The sequence below is a fragment of the Hemicordylus capensis genome, chromosome 2 (assembly GCF_027244095.1).
Source record: "Hemicordylus capensis ecotype Gifberg chromosome 2, rHemCap1.1.pri, whole genome shotgun sequence".
Classification (NCBI taxonomy): domain Eukaryota; kingdom Metazoa; phylum Chordata; class Lepidosauria; order Squamata; family Cordylidae; genus Hemicordylus; species Hemicordylus capensis.
In genome coordinates, this window is record NC_069658.1 from 134,902,861 (window position 1) to 134,926,109 (window position 23,249).

The following is a 23,249-nucleotide window of genomic DNA, read 5'->3' on the forward strand; positions in this document are numbered from 1 at the left end:
TTATTTTGGTCTTCTTCTGCCACAGCCTTTCTATTTCAATTTGTAGATCAAGTCAAGTCAAGTCATGTTTATTTACGGTCATAGACCAAAATTTACATACATAATAATACACATAATATAGTAATAATATATACATAATATAATCAGGAACATGGACTCATCCTAATCAGCAATTTCCCGTTAGCATAATCTGATTTACCATCTGTTGTCTAGCCTTCTTAGCTGCCTCACAGAACTTAGCAACTTTAAATGTTACTTCCTCCTTCTGATCTGAGAGCAGATAGTTGACGTAAAATGCATCTGTATGCCCTGGGAAATCAGTCAGTAAGGAGGAAATATAACAAGTTCGTAAGTCCCTATAAAAAAGACAGCGGAGTAAGATATGAAAGATAGACTCCTGTTCTCCAGAGCCACAAGGACATAGTTTCTGTTCTTTTGGGATCCCTCTAAATTTACCTTCTAATTCAGCTGAAGGTAGCACATTAAATCTGGCCAATGTAAATATCCTGCGATATTTAGTGATAGTAATCTTACCCAGGTAATTCACAGGTTTAGTATTATACATCTGTAAACCTAGGAAAACTTCTTTAGAGATTAAAGATCGATCAGTCTGCATTTCCATATCATAGATCCAGTGCTTTAATATCACTCGCGTGACAAAAACCCATTTCTAATAGACCATCCAGGCTAAAGCCATATAAACTTATTTGGCGAGATATTGACTGCTTCCAGCTAGAATTAAATTTATCAATAAAAATTAAGTGAGCAAGGCCTGTAGAAAAAAAAGACAATCTCAACCAGAAGCTGAGAATGGAAAACCACATCCGGGCTTCCATCTTAGGCATGCCAGTTTCCATCCTCAATATTACATTGGGAACACATCTAGGGATCTGTAGAATAGATCTCAGAAACTTTGTCTGAACTATCTCTAGTGGAGTGCAGTTAGTATACGGGCCCAACTGCGACCCATAAAGCAACTGAGAGCAGGCTTTAGCTGTAAATAACTTAAGGGCGGCTGGTACAAATTGAGCCCCATCTTGGTGGAAATATGATTTGATGGCCAATGCCGATTTACGGGCATTTTGGGTAACATATTGCAGATGTGCTTGGCGTTTTGTAGAGGCCTGGAAAACAACCCCTAGATATTTAAAGGTCTTAACCTGTTCTAGTTTATGTCCAGCCAAAGACCATTTCAAGGTCTTTGGGTGTTTAGCAAAGGCCATAATTTTGGTCTTGCTATAATTGATTTCCAGAGCGTATTCATGGCAAAAATTAGCCAGAGAGCAAAGCGCTCTACGGAGGCCAACAGGAGTCCGAGATAAAATTACTGCATCATCTGCATAAAGCAAAATATTAACCTGTCTACTGGCCAATTTAGGTGGATGGAAAGATGGATTAGTAATAATATCCACAATGGGGTTAATATAATAATTGAAAAGAGCTGGGGCAAGTATACAGCCTTGCCTCACTCCTCGAAAGGTAGGAATTTCTTTAGTGAGGATTCCAGCTGAGCTACATCGAACCTTCAGACGTGAGTTCTTGTGGAGTTTATATATTAAAAGTAGCAGACGTCGATCAATAGAGGAGTTAAACAGTCTTTCCCATAATTTATCTCTGGATATGGAGTCGAATGCTGATTTAAAATCCACAAAGGCAGCAAAAAGAGTGGAACGGGGTAGATTAGAATATTTCTCTGCTAGATGTTGTAAGACTAAAGCATGCTCAATAGTAGAATGATTGGCCCTAAAGCCTGCCTGCTCATCAGCCAGCACCTGCTCTTTGTCCATCCAGTCCTGGAATTTATTAAGTAGGTGAAATGCATACATTTTGCCAATAACATTAAGAAGGCTGATAGGGCGATAATTAGATGGCAAATGTCTTTGGCCTCTCTTATATATAGGAATTACAATTGCCAATCCCCATTCACTAGGGGGCGAGGTCGTCTGATCAATTGCTGTAAATAGAGAGGCTAATACCGGCAGCCACCAATCCATATTATTCTTGATGGCCTCTACCGGCAAATTATCTGAGCCAGGGGCCTTACCAGTTTTAAACTGATTCACTATTGAAGCAATCTCTGTACATGTTACCGGGGTCCACTCAGGTAATAAGTTAGGGTCCAGTTCCTGTTCTATTTGTAAAAATGTTGTAGTTGCTCCCTCTCTAGCATATAGAGCACGGAAATATTCAGTCCATTCTCCAACAGGTATATAAAAAGATGGCGGGGAAGGTCTGAATTTAGAAGAGAATGATACCAAAGACCAAAAACAAAGACACGTTTTTAGCCTGTGCGGCACAGATAAGACGCTGCCAATCTAGCCTTTTGGCCTCCCTTTTTTTTTTTTTTTTTTGCAAGTAAAATTTTATAAAATCTTTTTTTAACAATCAGATCTTGAGAAGTGACCTGATTAGAGTTAGATCGATAAAAATTGTAAGAGTTAATAAGATCCGTTTTTGCTGCACGGCATTCGTAATCAAACCATGGCTGGGAAAATCCAGCATGGGGCTTAGTGTTTTTAGGATTGTTAGCAGTTAAAATTGGGTAAAAAGAGCATACTAGATTATTATAATTTTCCATTAAAATATGACTATCTGTAGCATCTGTCATCTTAGCACGGTATTGCATGCAAGCCTCAGTCTTTAAGTGGTTAGTAACACGTTCATTTAACTGAGAGGTCCATTTAAGTCGTCTGGGCTGGATTGCATTAAATAACCCTAAATCACCAGGAGGTTCCACAATATCTTGATCAATAGTTTTCAAATGGAGTGTAACCTTTGTAGATCTTTGTATTTTGTGATTTTTTCTATTTCTTTTTCTTCTATTCTGCTATCCCCTGGTATTGCTATGTCGATTATTTTGACTTGTTTTTCATTCATCTCAACTACAGTTATATCTGGTGTATTGTGTGGCAGATGTTTGTTTGTAGTTGGAAGTCCCATAATATTTTTGCATCTTCATTTTCTACAACTTTTTCAATTTTATGGTCCCACTAATCTTTGGCTACAGGTAGCTTGTATTTTTTTGCAGATGTTTCAGTGTATCATCCCTGCTACCTTGTCATGCCTTTGTTTGTAATCAGTCTGTGCGATCTTTTTACAACAGCTGATTAGGTGGTCCACTGTTTCATCTGCTTCTTTACAAAGGCGGCACTTGCTGTTTGTTGTGGATTTTTTGACTTTTGCTCTTATTGCATTTGTTCTTAGTGCCTGTTCTTGCGCAGCCATTATTAAACCCTCTGTTTCTTTCTTCAAGTAACCATTCTAAAGCCCCAGGTCTTGGTGATGTCTGATTTTCCACTTATATTTTGCAAATATTGACCATGCAGGGGCTTATTTTTCCATTTTTCTGCTCAGTTCTTGACTTGTTCTTTCTTGTAGGCCTGCTTTCTTTCATTGGTGTTGAATAGTTTTGCGTTATTGACCACTTGAAGTGCATCTTCTTCACTGTCCTTGATATATTCTTCAAGGCCTCTTTTCTCCTCCTCTACTGTTTGATGGACTTGCAGCATTCCTCTTCCACCTGAGCTGCGAGGGAGGTATAGCCTATCGACATCACTGCGGGGGTGCAGAGCATGATTGATGGTCATGATTTTCCTGGTCTTACGATCCAGCGTCTCTAACTCTGCCTGGGTCCAGTCTGTTATTCCTGCAGTGTATCTGATAACAGGTATAGCCCAGGTGTTTATGGCTTGTATGGTGTTCTCGCCATTGAGTTTGGACTTGAGGATTTTTCTAACTCTCCTGATGTATTCACTTCCAATTTTTCTTTTAACTTCAGTGTGTGCGATGTTATCAGCCTGGAGAATGCCCTAGTATTTGTAATGTTCTTTCTCTTCCAGGTTCTTGATCTTGCTTCCATTGGGCAGTTCAATTCCTTCTGTTTTTCTTATTTTCCCTCTGTTCATTATTAATGCAGCACACTTGTCTAGTCCAAACTCCATTGCTATATTGCTACTGAATATACGGACAGTGTTTAGCAGTGATTTGATTTCTGACTGGGACTTTCCATACAACTTCAGATCATCGATGTACAGCAGATGGTTGATTTGATGATGTTTTAGATGTTTGGTATCCGAGGCCTGTTCTGTTTAGTATTTGTGAAAGTGGAGTCATGGCGATTACAAACAACAGAGGGGCTAGTGAGTCCCCTTGGAAAATGCCTCTTCTAATGCTAACCTGTCCAAGTGTCTCACCATTGATTGTTGTTGTTGTTGTTGTTGTTGTTGTTGTTGTTATTATTAATTGGTATTGTTGTTCATAGCCTAGAGTCTTTGGAGGAGGCGGTATATAAGAACATTTTAATAAATTAAAAAATAATATATACATATATGTTGTATTAAGAAACTAAGTGCTGTGAGAAGTTAAAACAAAACTTGTGAACCAAACAAGATATCAGCCCTTTTGAACAGTAATATAAACAAACCAACCTCAGAAATTAACTTAAATAAATATTCTTCTTGTTTTTGTTTTTAAAATACATCTGACTGAGCAATTTCTGACAAAAACCCTCCTCACATCTGCAAAGCCATGTTATCAGACTGAAGAAACAATAAGATACAGAGGCTTCATATTATCATTGGAGGCAGCAGAGATAAAAGTAGATATGTATATTTAAGCCTAAGTAACATCCAAGGTAAAAACAAATTAAAAACCAACTTTAAATAACCGCATTCTCAGTCCCAACACCACAGTGCCAAGCAATTTTTGTTTATTTATTTGGGGTGGTGGGGTGGTGGTGGCTGAAGTGCAGAATGTGTAAACACAATACTGAAGCCAGACTTCATTTTTCTTTTCTTCTGATCAGAAATCTTCATTTTTCATTTCATAATTTGTCATTCTCTCTTTCTGTTTTAGAAAGACTATGTAGTTGGTCAGATTATGCATCAAACAAATGGTGAAACCAGTATTGGGAGCGGGGTGCCACCTCACATTTTTACGGCAGACCAAGAAATGCAATCTGAGGCAGATAAAGATAATGGGCTGTGTAGATAGAGGTGAGTTACATTCTCACAGGATCCTGTTGATTTCTATGGGACTAAATAAACACCTGGGACACAGCTGAGAGGGGGTAAAACCTGACCCTCACCACGGACACTGTTACTAGGGACAGGGTACAAGTTAGCCACCCTCCGACTGTTGTCCTCATGTAATCCCTCCCCCACCCCCATAAAAGTAAATAGCAGCTATTCCCAAAAGGGGTGGCAGCAGTGGGGAAACAATGCATAGAGAGACCTCCTTCTGCTCCCCTGCCATGTGTTTGCTGCACAAGAATTAAGGACTTGTTAAAATACAAAACATTCTCAGCACACCCTCTCTCTCACTCTTATGTAAATAATATCACACACTTCCCATGCACACACTTTCTCTCACACACATATTTGCACATGTGTATTCACCTGGCTTTGAAATAATGTGTCAGTGAGTTGGTGAGGGAGGAGGAGGAGAGTGAAGATCAAGCTGTCACCCAGCGAGTACGGGGAGGGAACCATCCTCATGGCCCAGGAATATTTGTCCCTACTGCCTTGTTCAGTTATAGCAATCCCCCTGGATATAGTATACTCCCAAGGTTCCTGCAGTATATAGATTAGGGATGTGCTAACTGATTTGAGCTTGAATCAATTTGAGCTTGAAATGGGCTGTTTCAAGTGTTATCGAGCTTGAAATCAAACACCCTTAAAATAAAGGGCCTGTTTCGAGTTCAAAATCAAACAGTCCTGTTTCAACTTGAAATGTTTCCAGTGCTCCGAGCACCTTTTTGAGGCCTGTGTTCCCAGGGGAAGTTGGTTTAGCAATTGGGGTTGGCAGATAGACCAGTCCTTCACTTCTGAATTAGCGTGTTGTCCTGCTTCGGAGGACAGGTCTACCCATTGACCCCAATCGTTAGACCAGCTCTTCCTGGAAAAATGGGTCTCAAAAAGGTGCTCAACACACTCAAATCATTTCAAGTGTTCCAAAGTTGATTCTTCGAAACCACCAGCTTTGTCTGCTGTTTAAGCGAATCGATTCAATGATTTTGTGATTCATTAGAGCTCGAAACTAATCGCAACGTCTGTTTCATGCAAATCTCTACTATAGATCCTCCCTCACACAACTCTGCCTGCCATAATGATGCTTGTATTCTTTTGTTGTTGTTAATAATAATCGACTGAAGAAGCAGTGTTACTGCATCCGGAAGTTCATGGTCATTTCTAGGCAAAGCTTTATGGTGCTGTAATTCAAGGTCTCATTACACCTCCTTCCCATAAAGTTGCAGCTACACATTACCCACATTTTAGCTATACTCAAATGTCAGACACAGAGTTTGCATCATTCATTGCATTTCTAGTGAACAGGGTTTGCTGAGCCCTGAACTTCATTAGATTAGTGGTGTTGTATAAAGCTGTCATAAATGCAACAAATGAGTTCATACCCTTGCCTTTCTGATTTCTGTAAGAGGATAAGACATAAAGTTTGAGAGGCTGCTTGCTAGCTATCTGATTGCACTTGTGAAGTCCAATTGGAATGAGTGATACTACACTTGTGTAAGTGGTCAGAAAACTACCTCCCGAGGCTTAGCTCTATCTTTTTGCGAGTTTTTGCTGAGCTGAACTTTGAGTAATGAATTTGCAGTAAGTGGTAATGAGGCAGTTTCAGATTATAGCAAATAGACTTTATTGTGCTGATTTTTAAATTGATTTTATTAACATGAAAACAACTTTCATCCTTCTGGTGGTCACTGTGGGATTGATCAAATTACAGGCAGTTTGGATATTGTTGGAACCATGCTATTCTGCTACATGAAACAAACCTTTATCTAGGCTGTGTAGTCTGCACTTAATGGTGGACACAATACATCCCTGATGAATGGGCTCTGATGGATTTTATGTCGTTCCACATCTCCACGGATGAAGGCTGAAAATAAATGATTGTGCAATCTGAACAGAGCCAGAGAAAAAAGTCCTAGGTCTTGCAGCTGGCCAGAGGAATAGTCAGGGGTGGGAGTAGTGCAGGTCATGACTTTAGGGGAACTGATGGTGTTCTGTGACCAGCCTAGCCAGCCCAGGTAACTATTTGTTCACTGCTTGCTCTATCTCCATACTTGGAAGCAGACATTACAAAACATCATTTAGATGTGCAGTAGTTTCTCCTTCTTGACAGAAAAGGGACCCAGTAAAGCTTCCCTGAGCTTTTTATGACTTAGGGAAATGAAGAACAAGGACTGTGGCTGACATTTGTCACAGTTTTAGGGGGATGAAGCAGCAGCTATGCTCTCTATGAGCTCAGATAAAGCCTGGTTGAGCACAAGAACACATTTGCAAGAGCGGGTGGTGGGACATAGATATTTGCTTCTCTCTCTTCCCTCTAAATGTGCACTGTGGCTTCCAGAAATATGTCCCTGGGGGTTGCACAACCCTCAGGGACATATTCCTGGAAGCTTCCCCTCACCCTGCATGTGTGGTCTGCTGCTTGACAAGCCTTTGGCTGAGCTTGGAGCAGTCCTCACTGTGAGGGTGTAGCTACTGTTCCAGCCTCCTAATGCTGTGCTAGATGTCAGCCACTATCTTTAGAAACTTAATATTCTCCTGGTGGGATAGAAATAAGCAATGTGGAAAACAATGAAATGTGTAGGAAATAGAATTGTCTCTTTTTGGATTTCAAGAATGCTTTCATAGAATCATAAAGTTGGAGGGGTCTTCGTAGCCATCTAGTCCAACCCTCTGCTCATTGCAGTGCTCAAGCCTCCTCAATAGTTAGCTGTCCAGCCTCTGTCTGAAGATCTCCAGTGAGGGGGGTTCATCATATCCTTAAGTGGTTCCATTGTCAAAGTGCTTTATCATCAAGAAGTTTCCCCCAATGTTCAGTCAAAATCTACCCTCCTGTTACTTCAGCCCATTGCAATTAGTTCTGCCCTGTAGGGCAGCAGAGAACAAGTCCTTGTCTGCTTTCGTATGCCAGCCCTTCAAGTATTTGAAGAGTGCTATCATGTCACACCTTGATCTTCTCTTTTCCACACTAAAATTCCTTCAACCGTTCATCATAGGACTGGTTTTCAAAATCATTGACCATCTTTGTTGGCCTCTTCTGAACCCATTCTAATTTGTCTAGATCCTTCTCTAAGCCTGGAGTCCAGAACTGGACACAGTATTCTAGATGTGGTCTGATTAATACAGAATGAAGTGGAACTATTACTTCTCATGACCTATCCAGACAGGTCTATCCAGACAGTGCTTTATTCTAACATTATCCCTCATTCTTACAGACAGTGTCATGAGTAGTACAGATGATGTTCCATACATTTCAGAACATTTTGCAAAATTTGTTTGAAAATTCATGAAATACCAATTTCTTTAATAATTGCCTTTCCTCCCTAGTATGAATAGGGAAGAGGAACATATTGTGTGAGCAGAAAAGGGTGTGGATGGCCATAGTGCAACATGTACAGGAGTGGTTACCTATGCAGATGAGGATGTATGGGATGGCTAGGGCCCAAAGGTTAGGGATGTGCACAAATGGCTCAGGGCAGCTGGTGGCAGGGCAGGGAGCGGTTCCCTTAAAAATCAGGTAAGTAGCTCCTTACCTGCTCATCCCCACCTCGCCACTGTTTCAGTAGTGGCGCTTGCTCTCCAAACATCACACGTGGCTGCGGCACTGTTCCCTGCAGTGCATACACCTCACGGAGGCTTCAGGGAACAGTGCCGCAGTCGTGCATGGCATTTTGGAGAGTGGGAGCCACCACCGGAACAGCAGCAGGGTGGGGACAAGCAGGTAAGGAGCTCCTTACCTGCTTTTTAAGGGAACCGCTCCCTACCCACTGAGCCAGTTCGAATGCTAGTGCCTAGAGGAGGCACCAAACTGGCTTGTGCACATCCCTACCAAGGGTACACCCCACCACCACCTCAGTTCTGCACCTGAGTGCTTTCCTTCTGCTTCTCACCTTGTGTGGTCCTCCCTACCCACTTCCCCCCCAGTTGATCAATATGGTCTTTTGGTCCATTTATTAAAATTTTATTGATGTTGTTGCACTATTCCGCTCTTCTTTAGCCTTCAGAGAAAGATGCTTTCTTCTCTCCCCCTACGTAGTCTTACCCTAGCAGGCCCTACTTCGTCTTACTCTAGCAGATCACCTGCAAATGAATGAATGAACAATAATTGAAAGTAATAGTGTTGCCAACAACTAGGAGCTACTTCAAAGCAGGCATTTAGCAACTCTGTTTCTTCTCATTAGTCCAAGAGACTGGGAGATGGGAGAAAAATAACACAGGGTGATTTAAATGGCCAAAAGTCAAGCCTCAAAACTTGAAAATGTGCACTTGAAATTGTGCCCCAAAAAGAAACTTGTCAATTTATTTGGTGGATGTCATTTCCAGAAAGCTGGTCCATGAGCCAGCTGCTAAGATGAAGAAAAATACCCTCATGAGAATTTCAGAAAGGGTCCACTAGAAATTTGTTAGAATACCCCCTGAGAAATTTGAGAGAATATTGGAGAAAGGCATATTCTAGTCAGGAGACAAACTAAGTGTTTAAGCAGGTTGGAAAAAATATTGCTCTTACTCTGCACAAGGCAAGTTACACACTGGTTATGTAGGCTTATGCTATGGGGACACTTATATTCTTAAAGTTGAACTGTGGGCCAGAGAGCCAGCCTGCAGTTAATCAAAATATGAGTAATGAAGATTAATCAAGACAAAGACATGGTACCTCAATACATTTATCTTCTTAACTGGCAATAATTAATATGTGGATAGTAGGAAAAGAAGGAAGAACTGGTCATCTATATTATTAATTCTCCTGGGTGTGCCTTAGAATGTGTGTCCCAGCGCCCAGATGATTGGCTGGGTGGTGGAGGTGCCTGATTGGCTGAGGTGCACCCAGGAGGCAAGCAGCGGGCCCGGCCCGGCCATGGAGGCAAGCGGCTGTGGTGGCGGGCCCGGCCTGACCTGACCCGGCTGCAGAGACAAGCGGCGGCAGTGCACCCAGCTGCAGAGGCCAGGTGGAGGCCAGGTGGCAGCAGTTGTACACCCGGCTGCGGAGGCCAGGCAGCGGTGGGCCTGGGCCGCTGAGTTGGGCGGGAGGAGGAGGAAGGGGAAGAGAGAGGAGGGAGGGAGGGCAAGCAAGTGGGGTGGGAGAGAGGGGAGAACAGCCAGCCCCAAAGAGCACACAGATCCTCTGTGCGGGTTGGCTAGGAAGATCTATTTCTGCATATACATATGGACGTATTAAATGTGACCTGGCTTCCCCCAAATAATCCTGGGAACTGTAGTTTGGTGAGGTTGTGAAGAATTATCTATTAGAGATCTCTAGCCTTCCCCATAGTCCTGAGGATTGTAGAGGGAGAAATACAATACAACAAATATTTATATACCACTTTTCAACTAAAGCTTCCAAAATGGTTTACACAGATATAAATAAAATCATTTAACCAGTTTATGTTTGCAGTATAGCTAGTTATGCCTTCAAGTGAAATACTCTATAAAAGGTTTTGTTGTGAAGTGCTGTACAAATAATTTGCTAATATGCTAATTAATGCCCCAGTGCTCTTTGCTAATATGCTAATTAAGCCCCAGTGCTCTTATGAACATTAAAACAAATTCCTCCTGAGATAATGAAAACATGAGTCCAACTTAACTTTTAACTTTAAAAAAAATCTAAGTCAGTGGACTGTGGTAGGGCTTTATATGCTCCATTACTGGTAACAGCATAATTCTTTGAAAACAGAGGGAAAAGACCTTGCCTTTAAATGATTGATTACTAGGATTTGTACAGAAGTCTTTTCTAAAAACACCTTTCTTAACATGGAAATTGTTTTGCCACCCATTAAAGTGTGTTCCCATGTTCTCTGATGTAGTCTGCATTTTAGGGATTGTTTTTCTAACAATGAAGAAGAGTTTTCAAGGTGAGGAAGTCAGACCACACTATTTTAAAAAGCTTGATTATTTTCTCCCTTTATGTTTTTCATGACATATGCTCATGGTCTCCACACCAATGAAGACATGAGGCAGATGCTGGAAGAAAAAGGCCGCAACTATCATTAACGTCAACAGCCAATCAGAGCAGCATGGGGATTGGCTGAACTGTGTGGGTCTTATCTAAAAGGTAGGTGCAGTTATGGGCCCCTTGCCTAATTCATGTCAGACAATTGCATCCTAGCTCAGAGCAGCTTCACAGCCCTGAGGCTTTTCACTGCACCTCTCAGCCCGACACTCTCACGAGAGAGTGGTCCATGGGAGAAGGGCTTTCTTCACACATTCTTAGTATTCTGTTCGAATTTGGGCCGCCCTCTCTGTGATGTGTTCCAGAAAAAGCATGAAACCACGGTTATGGCGGCATCCATGTTCAGACGTAATGCTGCCACCGCAAAACCTCAGGTTGGGGAAGTGAAACCCGTTACAAACCGAAGGTTCAAATTGGAGTTTGGCAAGGGAAACTGAAGGATGCTTTTGTCGCGAAACCACAGTTTCACACATTTGGACATACAGAGATTTCAACCTGTGCCAGTTTAGCTGTAGTTTCACATTACATGCAGATGCGGCCACTTCATCTCAACTCCTGCCTCCTATATTCAACATGTGGGTAATATTAACCTAACTTATAGGTTTGTTATAAAGATGACTGAAATAATGCATGTAAAGTATTTTGGAGACTTGCAATGTGCTATATACCATACCTGCCAACATGTCCCTATCTCCCCATTCATGTGGATGTTAGGGATGTACAAGCCAGTTCGCATTGAGCTAGGCTTTGTTGGAAATTCTCTGTGGTGAGAGAATCCCTTTCTCATTATAGCAGAGTGCACAGAGGCACAACACAGTGGAATTTGGTTAGGCATGCATGTATGCTGAGAGTAAAGTAACTTGGAGCCAATTCATAGTTTCAAATCAATATATAAGGCATTTATTAAGGAACTCCATTCTAGATAGGAAAGTGAGGAGTTAGGATCTCTAATCTATCTATCTAGCTGGATGCAGATGGATTCTGCGTCTTCTCTGCACACATGGTGCAGGGAGAGAGGCTTGCCATGTTGCAAGGTAGAAGGGCAGGTAGGGGAAAAAGAAGAGGAAGGAAGTCAATCCCTGAGATTAGCAATCTACATATCAAAGGGATAGTATCAGAGCAGTGGAGAAGGGATGACCAATGTCTTGACCCTCTAGCCCTCTGATTTACTAGTCTGTCCTCCATTGTCTGAGACAAGAGACAGCGCAAACACCCTTTAACTTCCAACAGGCTTGACGTTGAGCCGGGCTTGTTCAAGTGGTCCAAGTTCAAACCAGACCACCCCTGGGTTTTTTAAAAATAGTATTTTAATCATTTTATCCATAACATAAACAGGAAAACGTAAGAAAAATAGGAATAACCCCCCCCCAAAAGAAGAAGAAAAAAAGAAAAAACAAGATGTGATCAAACAATACAATTACAAGGATTCTCATTACAATCTACTTACTTCCACCTGAGTTCTTTACACCACCATCTCCCTCTTCCCTTCCACAATCTGAAAGATAAATGGCTGCAAATTTAAAAACATTAACAGTAAGGTCAATAATTAGTGTACCTGTTATCTACACAGAGCATTCAGCATTACATTTTTCTACAGAAAGAAACCAAATCTCGGATGAGGAACCAACCCTGTGATATATTATATTGAATAAATGGTTCCCATGTCTGAGAAAAATAATCTTCAGATTTGTCCTTAATATATGCAGTAATTTTGGCCATTGATGCATAATCTCAAAGTTTCAAGATGCCAATCCTCTAGCGATGGAATCAGATTTGTTTTCCAGCAAGAAGCATAGAAGATTCTTGCCACCGTTATCACATATAAGGAAAGTTCAGTGTATCTTGTCTGAAATATATGGGTTAGTGATATTTAACATAACAATATCTGGGGGGGGGGGGGAATCTGTATCCCCCAGTTCTAAGAACTGGCTCATGAGCTGGTTCGGGGGGGGTAGTATACTTGTAAAGGGGAATCTGGCTACATCCCCCCTTTACAAGTAAAGGGGATTCCCTAGCCTAAGGGTGGTGAAAGGGGAATCATTTACTTTTAGTTCTTTACCAGTGGGGACAGTGGGGACAGCGACCGCGACGACATTGGAAGTGGTAGTGGGGGCTCCTCCAACCCCCCCTTCCGGCCTCCCAAATGACAGGCCAGGCCAGCTGCAGCCTGGTTTGGCCCTCTCCGCATGCGAATAGGCCACTCAAAGGGTCTCTGTGCATTTGCAGAGCCCTGAACCAGGCCACAGCCAGCCCAGCCTGTCATTTGGGAGGCCAGAGGGGTTGGAGGAGCTTCTGCTGCCACTTCCGATATTGTTGCCACAGCCACTGTCCCTGCTATCCCTGCTGAAGGGAAACTAAAGGTCAAGGATTCCCCTTTCACCACCCCTCCTTCGTAGGTTGATGAATCTCTTCTACCTGGGGATTCCCAAGTAATACTGGGGGACCCAGACTGGGCTGCGTCAGATTGAATCCGGTCCAGATTTTAGCCAAACCGGCAAAACCAGTTCTGTGCACATGCCTAGTGAATGGGAAAATAGGGACATGTTGGCAGGTATATATATACATGCTTCTTACAATGATTGTTCTTATCAGCTAGTGAAATGCTCAGCAAGATGGTTAGAATGTTCTGCAGCATGGCCTAGCTTGTCACTGTGAGCTTGGAATATTCAAACACACAAATAATTGGGAGGGCAGAGGAAGAGGATTGTTGTATAGCTGCTGATGTCACAGCAGCCTTTAAATGCTCATCGAGGGATGTTTTTATTTTCTGCTCTTCCAGAAGGATGGGGTTTCTCTCTTTTAAATCAAGGGTCATAGATTTCCACGCCCAACATAGTCTATTACCCTTCCATCCCTTTTAGTTTTTTGACAATTCACTTCTTGTTCAGCCAGGAAAATGTAGGGAACAGTAGGTGAACAGATTCACAGACATGTTCGCAGCCACCTGGGACATTAATATAGTAGCAAAACGCTTGCCAAATGATGGTATTCTAACATTTTTAAATTTCAAGATGTTCAAACATGCAAATAGGAGAGATGGCAGAAGGAGACAAATAACGGCTGACATCATAACAATCTTTTATTGTAGTGAGAGGACCTTTCCCTTATTGCTCCTCCCAGAGGGAGGTTATTTTTGCATGTCTCTCACTCCCAGGTGAAGGGACACAAATCCCCCAAGCTTGTTAACAATTCCAGTCCCCTCTGCTTACTGAAGGTACCTCTCTTACTTGTCCCAGTGAAGCAGTCGATAGACAAACTTGGCTTGCTCACACACAGACATCTGAAACCTTACTATGGACATTTTCAGATGTTTGAGGGCTAGCAGTCACTAGTGAGGGAAAGACTGTTCATCCTCAGATTCCTGGACCTCAGCTGGAAGGATCCAGATTCAACCTCAGCAAAGTTAGGAGTTGGGGAGAGTTAAAACCCAGGGAAAGCTGCACCACTTCTGAATCTCTTGAGGGGTTGGGGGAAGTGGTGGCTCATGGCAATGAATACAAAAGCTGTTCATAGAGCTGTTCAAGGAGGAGAGGGTCTCTTGATAAATATTCTGCAGGCTGGATCTGGAGTCTCTGAGGTAGCAGATGGCAACAACTCTCTTGGGGCTATTCTCTTTTGAGCAAGCCTATACAACTTGGGAGCAAGCAAGCTGGACACAGCCCTGTATGGCGGTCCACCACGGTCATGATAAACTTCCTGGTTTTGCTGCCTTTCTGGGAGTGAAATAAGTGGCATTGTCCACTCTCTGGTAAGCTACAATGGCTAGTGGGCTGTATGGATTGGTGAGTCACAAGTTGTGCAAGCCCACTTTGGGGAGGAGAGAGCCTAGTCACTCTGACACTTGGTTATTGCTTCCTCTCCCATATCCATCATTATTTCCCTTTCTTTTCTACCTACCACCACACCTTTTTGTTTCTTTTGAAGAACTCTCCTCCTCTAATATAGCATTTCAGGGCTGGTCTCAGTCTGAATTATGTTTTATACTATATTTATGTACTGTTTCTAGACCCCTCCTCATTAAAAACTGGGGGGGGGGCTTAATTTCTCAACCTTGCTGTTTAAATCCTCCTCTGCTGAGCTGATAAAACTTCATGTCACAGGTACAGCAGATCAGTCAGTCACATCCCTCGCCAGCTGAGAGTTTTTGATCACTATGGTAACAGAGAGCATATAGCTTGCCGCTGTGTGGTATAGGAGGCTACTTCTTTTAAGGGCGAAGAATGAGAACTGACTTATTGAAAGAGGTGTCTCTTGCTTCCCATGAGATTGAGAGCCTTGTCAAGGATGAGGAATGTAGTGGCACTGCAACCTACATTTTGAGATGGTTTAGTAGGTATAGTGATGCAGCAGAGAAGAGTTTGCTCATTCAGACTTCAGTCCTTTGGCCACAAGTGATTGCTTAAATATAAAGCTGGTTCCCACAACCAACAGCTGGGTAGGAGGAGCTTCCAGCCAGGCTCCAAGCCCCATACACACTCCTGAGAAACAGGAATGTGTTGGCAAAAATTGAGGTAGGAGGAGGGGGAAGTCATCACGTCTAGCTGTGCTTTGGGAAGGATGTGCTCCTCCAGCACCCTTGATACAGTGCTGGGTACTCAATGTGGGTTAGCCGCTGCCATCCTACCCAGACTGTGCATAGCCTCCTCATCCTCCCTTGATGTTTTTCTGACACATGACCATTTCTTCGAGCCTGCCTGGATGCTCCGTGTACCCAGCTGTTGGTCATGAGAACCCGCCAATACGCTTTTGCAGGTTATCAGCTAGCAATGACATTTATATCCTGCCTTTCTTCCATCATGGAACTCAAGGCACCATGAATAGAATTTCCAGGCAGTTACTAGGGATGTTCAAGCCGGCTCGCTTCAAGCAGGGCTCAACATCGAGCCGGTCTTGTCTGAACAGTCTGAATTCGAACTGGACCAGCCCCTGGTTCGAAGAACTGGCTTGCGGCTCAGCTCGGAGGGGGGTTTAATTGTAAAGGAGAATCCGGTGAGGACTCTCATTTATAAGGGCATTCCCAGTAGATGTTGGGTGGGGTGAGGCAGGAGAAAGGCTTCCTTTTAGCTTTAAAATACAAGCACTGGGGCAGCAGGGATGGTGGTGGTGACATCAGAGGCAGCAGCAGGAACCTCCAACTACCTCACTGGCCTCCCAAACAACAGCCCGCACCTGCTGAGGCCCGGTTCGGGCACCTGCACAAATACGGAAGCCATTTTCATGACCTCTGTGCATGCACACAGGCCATTTGCATCACCACACATAATGCATGGTGATGCAAATGGCCAGTGTGCATGCATGGAGGTCACAAAAATGGCCTCCGCCTGTGCTTAGAGGCCTGAACTGGGCCACAGCTGGCCTGGGCTGTTATTTGGGAGGCCAGCAGGGGGATTGGAGGAGCCCCTACCACCACCTCCAATGTCTCCACCACTGCCACCTCCACCATCCCCCATCTCCTGCATTTTAAAGGTAAAAGGAAAGGGACTTCTGGTTGGACTGCCGGAGCAGCTGGCTGCTCCTCTGTAAAGGGGAGACTGAGAAGGAGAAAATAGAGGGTTTTTGAGGCTTCAAAACCCTCCCACCTCGTCTTGGATTAAAGGATTGACTCAAGATAAACCACGATTCCCATATGCTGGTCACCTGATACAGGGATTGGGCTGAAGAGCTCGATTTTTGTCTCAAGTTGATCGGCAGGGATAAGGATTCCATCTTGCTTGTCTCCTCCTCAGGAAATCTGTATGACTGAAGCTGCCCGGCAGACAATCTCTACGGCTTGGATATAATTAATGTTTGAAGTTCAAGAAGCTCACCTCCTTAGTGAATGATGATGACAAATTGATGAAATTCCTCTTGCATTTCTGGGAAAGACGCTACAGATAAGGCTGTAAGTTTCTCTTTGGATTACAATTGAAGAAAGGAATTCTTTCTTTTTTCTTGTTTGCTAAATGCTAAATCTTAAGACTTAAATTGTGGACTAAAAATTTTTAACACTTGGAAAAGATTTTTTTAGTGGGGATTGCTATTCATTAAGCTTAAAGAAGAGACGTCTTGTTGTTTCCTATTTGCTATGGACTCTGTCTATCATTCTTCTTAACCAATGGAAACAATATGTTCCACACTACCGTGAGAAAAAATTTAACTACCAGTGATTAGATACAGAACCCACGCTACAGAATTGTTTACATTTGAGAAAAGCACAGGCTTTTACTTTCCATTTTGAGATCAAGGACAAACTTTGCTCTGCAAGTACTTTTCTTTTCTTAACCCCTTCATACCACTATGAGAGGCAGAGCTCATCAGAGCCAGACACATACACAAGCCAGGAAACTTTCACTTTCAGATTCAGGTGTGGGGGAAACCAAAACACCTGTAGTTATGGATCAAATGCTCTCTGAGATGAAGCAAACATTGCAATCAAATGCTGACGTTCTCCAATCAAATGCCACTGCCCTTAAACAAGTCATTTTGGATATGACCCAGATGAAACAGAATATGAATGAAATAAATAACAAAATTTCAAATATTGATCAAATTGTAAAAAAAACTAGCAAAAGATAATAAAGAATTTAGATTAAGAGTGGATGCTTTAGAGAAAGATTTGGGATCACTAAAAGATGACAGAGAAAAACTATTAGATCAAATGGCTTTGCTGGAATTAAGACAAAAAGAGAGATTTCTAAGGTTTAGGGGTATTCCAGAAATTCCCAACCAGAATATTAAGAAACTACTTGGAGAAGAACTTGCATTACTTTTGGGAATTACAGCAGGAGAGATGGAGGCTCAGATTGAGATAGCTTTTCGTCAAAATTCGGATTTCGCCACAAGAAATAAACTAATCAAGGACTGTCTAGTACAGTTCACTACTAAATCAATAGCTGAGCGAATCATCCAGGCTCATTTTACTACAGCCCTAACAATTCAAGCTCATCAGATAAAAATTTTGAAGGAAATCCCAGCTAGAGTTTTAAGAAAACGTAAGGATTATAAATTTTTGACTAATGCATTAAATGCCAAGGGAATACGTTTCAGATGGGAATTGCCAGAGGGACTCTCTTTTTTCTACAAAAACAAGAACAGATTTACTGAGCTCCTCCAAGCACAAGAATTTTGGTGGAAATATAAGAAAGACTTATCTTCTGAGCATCCTGTTCCATAAATATATAATCTAAATTATCCAATGGACAAGATCGAAAGATTTCTGGATAAGATATAGTAATTTGGTCAACTGGCTGGACTTTATATAAACAAGATTAAAATCAAGGTTTTGATCAAAAATATAGATTAGAAATCTAAAGATAGATAAATAATAAAATACACACTTTGTTGTTGTTGTTGCTTGCTAATAGCTATGCTAAAATATGGAACTCAATGAAAAAAGATCTGTAAGGATGATCTAAAATGAATTTATCTTTAATGTCAAGAATTTTAGTGGTGAAGATGAATGTTTTATTTAAAATGATAATTATTTTTTTTCCCCTCTTTATTTTTTCTTAGAATATTTCTATAACTAATAATATGACTTGTTCTAGGCAATGGCAGAAGGATATAATTAAGCTTATTTGGCAGGAAAAAAGACTAAGAATAAATTTTAAAGATGTGGTTTTACCTTGCCAGATTTAGGGTTGTATCTTGATGCTGTTTGTTAGATATGGTTAAAGGAATGGACAACATTGAGAGACTCCAGAGTTTTTGATCTGGAGGGTCTTGACAGAAGGTTTACTTAGGGTTTGAAAAAAGTAAAATATATACAGACTTTTTGAACCTTTAGGTAAAAATTGGTTGGAAGCAAAAATTCCATTATGGGTATCTCTGATTAAAGCTCTATTGTGTAAAGAGGGTATTTGCAGAGAAAGAGATTTCTTGTATTCTTATGGAAAGGATTGTAAGTTAAAAAGCTTAACTGAAATATAAAATTTGGTTAGAGACTGGTTTTAGTATAGATGTTGGACATAATATAGAAAGGGCAGCCTGGGGAAAGTTTTGGAAGAGTGATTTAAAAATGTTTTAAACAAATGTTTGAAGTGTGGGCATACTGAAGGTTTCTTTTTAGGTGTGTGTATGTATGTATGTATGTATTCATATACATATGTGTGTGTGTGTATATGTATATACATGGTGGATTTATGGGAAGGCTAAGGCCTATTGGGGCATGATATATAATGAATTAAAGAAAGTGATTCTTCTCAAGAAGCCAGAAGCCTTCCGGCTGGGAATAATACGAGTAACTTTTACAAATGACTTGACTTTCTTCATGTATGTATCCACAGTGGTTAGAATGTTTCCTATTATTGATCTTACAGCAGGATTTGATCTGAAATGCAGGTTGGGTAGATTAATGGTTTTTTTTCTTTTCTTTTAACTTTAAAGGTTTAAATTTGTGTTTTTTATTATTACTATAATAAAGGGTAAACTTTATAGTTGTAATTTCACGAAGAGAGGTGCGCGGGAAGTCCATTTGTGTTTACTATGATTGTTATGGTTATTATTGTTAAAAAATAATAAAAATTGAATTTGCAAAATAATAATAATAATAATAAAGGTAAAAGGAAACCTTTCTCTTTCTCTCCCACCCCACATTTACTGGGAATGCCCTGTAATTGTAAAGGGGAATCCTCACCGGATTCCCCTTTACAAGTAAACTCCCCAAGCCAGCCTGCAAACTGGTTCAGCCCAGTTTGATTGCTGTACTGGAGCCAGTTTGGCTGAGCCTGAGCCTGACTTGCACACCCTTAGCAGTTATCCATCCATGAACTGAACAGCTTCTCTACTCAATTTTAGTCTCCTCAGAGCAAAGGTCCACTGTTCTTGCTATATTCTGGTCTAGTAAGCAGTTCAGACTTTGTCACTATTGCAGAAGGTTAAAGGCACTTCACCGAATTGGACCTTAAGTCACTGCCACAACTAATGTGTTTCATGAGAAGTGTAATAAATCAACTTGGAAAAGATATGCTGCAGCAAGTAGTCTTACTTAATAAGAGTAATAGCTTCAATTCTGGCTAATTAGAATGGCTCTTAGAGGTAGTAAGCCTCATCAAAAGTCCACCTCTGTGCCCATGTGCCAAAGTCACTTCCCAAACTGGGCCTGATCCTCAAAGAGTTCGTCTTTCCCAAACTCCTTTAAAATGACTGGGCATAGTACAGGGCAGAGCACTTTGTGAACTTGAGTCCACAGCTCATCGTTCAGAAGATGTTCATTGAAACCAGTGGAACAACTCTAGGGTTACTTTAGGGTAAGCCAGCCATGCAGCTTTAAGGTACCAAGGTCTCTAGTAGCAGGAGATGGGCCACCACGGTGACTTGCAGAGGAAGTTGCTCCAGAGCTTCTCTTCATTGACCATGGCATTCCTGCTGTAGATGTTGCTGATAACATGTGAAGAGGGCTAATGAGAGTACTGGAAATGAAATGGTTTGAGAATTAGAGTTTAACCTTCATTAAGTGTTTATTTATTTCTTTGTCTCTCTATTGATTTGTCTCAAGGATTTCTGTCCTGCCTTTCTTGTCAATAGAGCCCAAGGCAGCTAATAATAAATAAAGCTAGTTAGACTAACAGGGACATGATTTTAAGTATCTTTTGATGCCCCTGAGAGCCCAGTTTGACATGATAGCAACAGATTTTTGTGGTTCAACCCATATCTGTCACAATCACATAGGTCAGTTTCAGATGTAAGACGAAACTGGAGGTCCCTTCACCTTCACTAACTGAAGTCTGAATGCAGCAAACTGCAGTTAATGGGGGAAATGGACCCACAGTTTCCCTTCCCAAACTCCATTTGTTATCTCTCTGGGTTTTGTTGTCCCAAACTTCAGTTTGGCGGGCCTAGCGTTACATCCAAATGCTGGCACCACTGTTAGCCTTGTCCCAAACCAGAGTTGAGGGAGAAAGCTCCTCCCTCACTTGGGCTGTTATTGGCTGTGTGGGCTGTCCTCCATCCTCCACAGTCTATTGGACTCTCAGTTCTGTGTTACATCTGAACCCAGCCAAAGAAAGTGAAGGATGGGATCCAGTTTAAGGATAAAAAGGGGGCACATATTTGAGAGGAGCTGAATGCTCCATCTTCCCATAGCTACCTCTCACAGCTACCTCCTTGCAGGCTCTTTTTGCTTTTGTCTCAGTAAGGCTTACACCAAGTATTGGAGTTAGTAGAAAAGTGCCTGGGCTATGTGGAGATAAGCCACGGGTAGGAGGAGGGAGGATTTTTCACTCATTTTGTTCCTTAAATTGGACCCTCCACCACTTGCTTTCTATATGGTTGCAGCAGATCCAGGTGTATTTATTTATTTTATAAACCTGTATTCCAACTTTCAATAAGTATTTTCAGGGAAGCTTACAAGAATGACCAAAACAAAAAAGAATCCTAAAGGCACCATAGAAAAAAAAGTAAAAGCAGCATGATAAAAGAGCAGCATTAAAATAATCAATTATTACAAACTCATCAAATGTTAAACCCTAAAAAATAAAAAGGCACTAGGTACCAAAAAGGTCATTGGACTGGTTTGGATGATACAACATGAAAGTAGTACTTAAACTGCGCAAGTACTATTTAATCCAATCACTTACTAGGACATGTTCTAGCCAGTGAGTACAAAAACTATTGGACGTCTGACAAGCTATGCACACATTTTAAATTTTTATGACATTAATATTTATTGTATTCATATTTAATGCAGTTAAATACCTTTAAACACAGTAGGTAACCTGTATTTAATTTTGGCAGTTCTACACTAATGAACTCTTGTATCCAGGAGTGGCACATCCTAATGCATTTGCCAGGGCGGGGAGTGGGTGCCGAAGGAAGCATAACTGCCTCTTCTTCTTGGAGTGCGGTTTGCTCTTCTCTCCCCCATCCTGTCCTGTCCCACCCCAGCATTCATGAAAGCCACACTGCCTAGGTTGGGCATTCAGCAGATAAAGCAGTGGGAGCCGGCTCACTTCAAGCCGGGCTTGACATGAAGCTGGCCCAGTCCAAGCGGTCTGAGTTCGGAGCGGACCGCCCTCTCCACCCGGGTTCAAATAAAACACTTGATTGGTTAATCATTTTCCAGCGTTCGCATTGATACATGGCCAGCCTGCAGATAGTGCGGCTTTCATTAAGACTGTGGCAGGAGGAGAGGAGAGGAGAGGAGAGGGGGAGGGAGGGGAGGGGAGGGGAGGGAGAGAAGCAAATGGAGCTTCAAGAAGGAGAGGTAGCTGTGCCTCCTTTGGCATTCTCCCCGCCCCCCACCAGCTGGTTAGGATGAGCTGCTCCTGCTTACAATCCCTTTGGCACCCTCACTACAAAATTTCTAGCCACCAGCCTGTATGCCTGCTCTCTGTCCCCTCTTTTCCTGAAAGTGGAGGAGGTCTTGTGGCTGTGTGAGAATACATCTCTGTGGCCTTGGGGCTAAAGCTGCTCTGTCTTTCCCATCAGTGGGGCAGGCATGTTCCCCTGCAGCCAGAGAAATAATGCCAGTATCCAGTTTATTTTATAAACTTGTATACCACCCATCAATAACTATTATCAGGGAAATCCATGAGAATGATCAAAACTACAACAACAACAAGTCCTAAAAACACCATAGGAAAAAGTAAAAGTAGCAAGATAAAAGAGCCTCATGTCTGAATAAGCAGGATTGATCACCGCTATGGTGACCAGGCTACCCTTCTTCTCTCTGCTGCTTTGCAGCTGACACTTTGTTTGGGTGCTGGGCAGCAGACTGGCTTTGCACAGGCCTCCAACATGGAAGTCATAATATCTGACATTGTGGTAGTTGCAGAAGACAAGGAAAACTAAACAGTGGTCTGCAACATGAATATATGCTTGCTCTGCCTGATCTCTAGGGGGTTAGTGCATTAAAATACTAATCCTACTGCAGATGCTTAGACTGAAAGACCACTTGTTCCCATGCTTCTTTATAATTCCATGTCAGGCCTCTATGAATTGTGACCAAAAAAATGTGACCCCTTGGCTGTGTATTGTGGTCTGCATTTCTGCAGTCCTAGGAAGGCAACGAAAAGAAACTTTATCAGCTCCACCCCCTACCCCTACCTCCCACAATGAGCTACTGGGCTGAGGAGCTATATTTGGCTTGGTGGATCACACAGGCTTGTTCTAGAACAGGGTTGAACAACTTGGGCCATCCTGTATAGGTTGGACTACAACTGCCATAACCCCTGACTATTGGTCACTGTGGTTGCAAATGATGGGAGTTGCAGTCCAGCAACACCTGGAGGGCCAAAGTTGTGCAGCCCTGTTCTGGAACATGTCAACTACAATAGCCTCAGTAAATAAAAGAGCATAAT

The 23,249-nt window shown here is 42.1% G+C and overlaps 1 long non-coding RNA gene across 2 annotated transcripts in view; it reads left to right on the top strand.

Annotated features, from left to right (window-relative positions):
• LOC128348274 (uncharacterized) overlaps positions 1 to 23,249 on the top strand; it is a 37,246-nt gene that overhangs the window by 2,437 nt on the left and 11,560 nt on the right. The window contains exons 2-3 of one of the 2 annotated variants that reach the window (XR_008318045.1): positions 10,969 to 11,073; positions 16,698 to 16,845. This is a non-coding gene — a long non-coding RNA (uncharacterized LOC128348274). Of the gene's footprint in view, positions 1 to 10,968; positions 11,074 to 16,697; positions 16,846 to 23,249 lie in introns of those variants that run through there. The other variant, XR_008318044.1, reaches the window with a different exon arrangement.